Below are 3,448 nucleotides of genomic sequence, written 5' to 3' on the forward strand. Positions count from 1 at the left end.
CATTGAACTACCCATTAAAGGTCGTTCTTTTACCTGGAGCAACATGCAAATGGACGCGTTACTCGAACAGTTGGATTGGTTTTTCACAAGTTCCAATTGGACTCAGTCATATCCAGAAACATTGGTCAAGCCATTAGGTAGACCTGTTTCTAATCATATACCCTGTGTGATCACCATCGAAACCAATATACCCAAGTCCAAATTATTTCGATTTGAATCCTTTTGGGTTCAACACACGGGTTTTATGAAAGTTGTCTAGGACTCTTGGGCCAAGCCAGTTCATTCAACTAATGCTGCCACTGTCCTATGCAAAAAATTCAAAACCCTTCGCAGAAATCTTAAACATTGGAGTAAGGGTATCTCAAAGCTCTCGGTGGCCATCGAAAACTCAAATAAAGCCCTTTGTGAGATTGATGATTTGGAAAATAAACGTCCCCTCACTGTGCCTGAAGCAAATTTCCGCCACATCCTCAAAGCACACATTCTGAGATTACTAAAATACCAATAGCTTTACTGGAAAAAAGGTGTACAATTCGATGGGTGCAATTTGGAGACGAACCTTCAAAGTTTTTTCAGTCTATGGCCTCAGAAAGATACAGAAAGAACAACATAGCCTCTTTGAAAACCAATGACGGAGCAATTATTGAGGACCATGAGGGAAAAGAATCACTCATATATCAGGCCTTCAAAGAAAGGATGGGTTCCTCACATCCATGCAACATGAAATTTGACCTTCCCAGGATAATCAAAAAATGTGAGGGACTTGATGAGTTAACGCTTCCTTTCACCCATGTTGAGATCGACACAGTTATTAAAGAGATGCCTACGGATAGGGCACCGGGCCCGGATGGCTTTACTGGACTTTTTCTTAAGAGATGTTGGCCAATCATTAAAGAGGATTTTTACAACCTCTGCAATCAATTTCACAATGGTGATCTCAATCTGGAAAGCATTAATGATGGACTTATAACTCTCATTCCGAAAATTGGATCACCTGAATCTATTAATGATTATAGGCCGATTACTCTCTTAAACTGCTGCCTAAAAGTCATCACTAAGATATTGGCAAACAGACTCCAAAAAGTCATTTTGAAGATTATTCATAGAAATCAATATGGGTTTCTCAAGGGGAGGACTATCCAGGACTGCCTCGCATGGGCGTACGAGTATATATATCAATGCCACACTTCAAAAAAAGAAATCATGCTCCTCAAGCTTGATTTCGCCAAAGCTTTCGATACAATTGAGCATGAAGCAATGATTGAGGTTATGAAAAACATGGGTTTCAATGACAAATGGCTCACATGGATTCGCTGCATCTTCTCATCGGCCAAATCCTCTGTTCTCCTAAATGGTACTCCGGGATGCCAATTCTTTTGCAAATGTGGGGTCAGGCAAGGGGACCCTCTTTCACCACTCATTTTCGTACTTGCGGCAAATCTCCTCCAAGCGGCCATCAACGATGCATTTGCACACGGTCAGATAAATCTACCTTTCCCTTCCCCGCATTAAAAGGAGTATCCGGTCATCCAGTATGCCGATGACACCATACTTGTTCTACCGGCATGCGCACAACAGGCGGTCATTATCAAGGATATTTTGACTGACTATGCTACATCCATTGGTTTGAAAATAAATTTTCACAAATCCACTCTCATTCCAATCAATGCTACTACTGCCAAGACCGAAGAAATTGCTAATATCTTTGGATGTGCGGTTGGAAAGATGCCCTTCACGTACTTAGGGCTCCCGCTCGGAACAACTAGGCCAACTGTCCTTGATCTCATGCCTTTGGTTTGCTCCATGGAGAGAAGATTGACTGCTACTCTCAACATGATCTCATACGGTGGAAAGCTCTCCCTGCTTAACTCGGTGATCACCTCCCTCACTATCTTTGCGTTATGCATGCTTCGACTGCCTACCAAAATCATTGAGCTGCTTGACAAAATAAGAAGGAAGTGTCTGTGGACGAAGAAAACGGAGCAAGGGGACAAATGCAACTCCCTTGCCTCCTGGGAAATGGTTTGCCGCCCAAAAGAATGCGGTGGATTGGGAGTGATTGATCTCAGGATCCAAGGTGATGCACTCTTGCTAAAATACTTACACAAATTCTACAATAGATGGAACGTACCTTGGGTTGAGCTCGTATGGAACACATACTATGTTAATCAAATTCCGCATGCTGCTGATCCTTGTGGTTCATTCTGGTGGCGTGATGTTGCCAAACTAATGCCAATATTTCGGGGCATCTCAAACGCTCATGTCAATAATGGATCCAATGTGCTCTTCTGGAAAGATCTATGGCAAGATAACACTTTTAATGAGAAGTACCCACGCGCTCTATCATATGCAATCAATGAAGACATCTCTGTGAGGGATTTCTTGTCCATCACGTCTTTGAATGAGGCGTTTCACCTGCCTCTCTCGGCTCAGGCCCATGCAGAGGTGCGCCAACTACAAGCTGACATGAGGGAAACGGCTCTATCCACTGATCATGACACTTGGACCTATATTTGGGGTACGGAAAAATACACTGCTCACAGATATTACACCTTCTACTTCAGGGACGTGAGGGCCCATCAGGCGTTTTACTGGCTCTGGAAATCGAAATCCACCATGAAAATTAAAGTTTTTGGATGGTTGCTCCTTTCGGACCGACTAAACACGAGGAACATGCTCAAGAAGACACTACAATATAGGAAATGATCATGACTGTATACTTTGTGGACAGCACATTGAGGAAACACTGGAACACCTCTTTTTTGAATGTCAATTCAGTGCTGAATGTTGGTCCAGTCTGGGCTTTTCTTGGACTCAGGGACAACATCGCTTACAAAGAGTTGTGTCTGCCAAAATTCTCTGGAACAAGCCCCTCTTCATGGAGATCTTCCTATCTGCGGCCTGGAGTGTCTGGAAAGAGCGCAATAACAAACATTTCAGGGGGATGATGCCCTCAAGAACTTCATGGTTAGATAGACTTAAGACTGATTTTTCACTCCTTACCTATAGGGTTAAGGACAAGCATAAAAATCTCATCCCACTCATCCTCTCCTCTATAGTTTAACCTCTTCATCACCTCCCAAAGGGAGGGTGACTTGTAAAGTCAGCATGTAAAGATCCTCATGTAATTTGTTACCCCCATTATATTAATACAAAAACAGTAGGAGGCTCTCCTACTATTAAAAGGTTCAAAAAAATAGCAGAATCTTCATTGAATTTCTTCACTGCCTCTTTTGCTACCTTAGCCAATTTTCTTTGGCGCTTGGCCCATTCCTCAGGAAATTCCTGACCTCTTATAATGCTAGAGGGATCAGCTTCTTGGCCTGGAGCCAATGGAGGCCTTGAGCATGGAGGATTTATTGCGAATTTCTTCATGTACTTAGGAGTGACATGGTGGTATTCCCTCCATTCCCGTGCCCATCTGCATTAAATCCACTGAATGCGCACC

The 3,448-nt window shown here is 43.0% G+C and overlaps 1 pseudogene; it reads left to right on the forward strand.

The window, feature by feature from the left end:
- Positions 1 to 579: 579 nt before the first annotated feature.
- Positions 580 to 3,064, forward strand: LOC123090174 (uncharacterized; annotated as a pseudogene).
- The last annotated feature ends 384 nt before the right edge of the window (positions 3,065 to 3,448 follow it).

The sequence above is a fragment of the Triticum aestivum genome, chromosome 4B, assembly GCF_018294505.1.
Source record: "Triticum aestivum cultivar Chinese Spring chromosome 4B, IWGSC CS RefSeq v2.1, whole genome shotgun sequence".
Taxonomy (NCBI): domain Eukaryota; kingdom Viridiplantae; phylum Streptophyta; class Magnoliopsida; order Poales; family Poaceae; genus Triticum; species Triticum aestivum.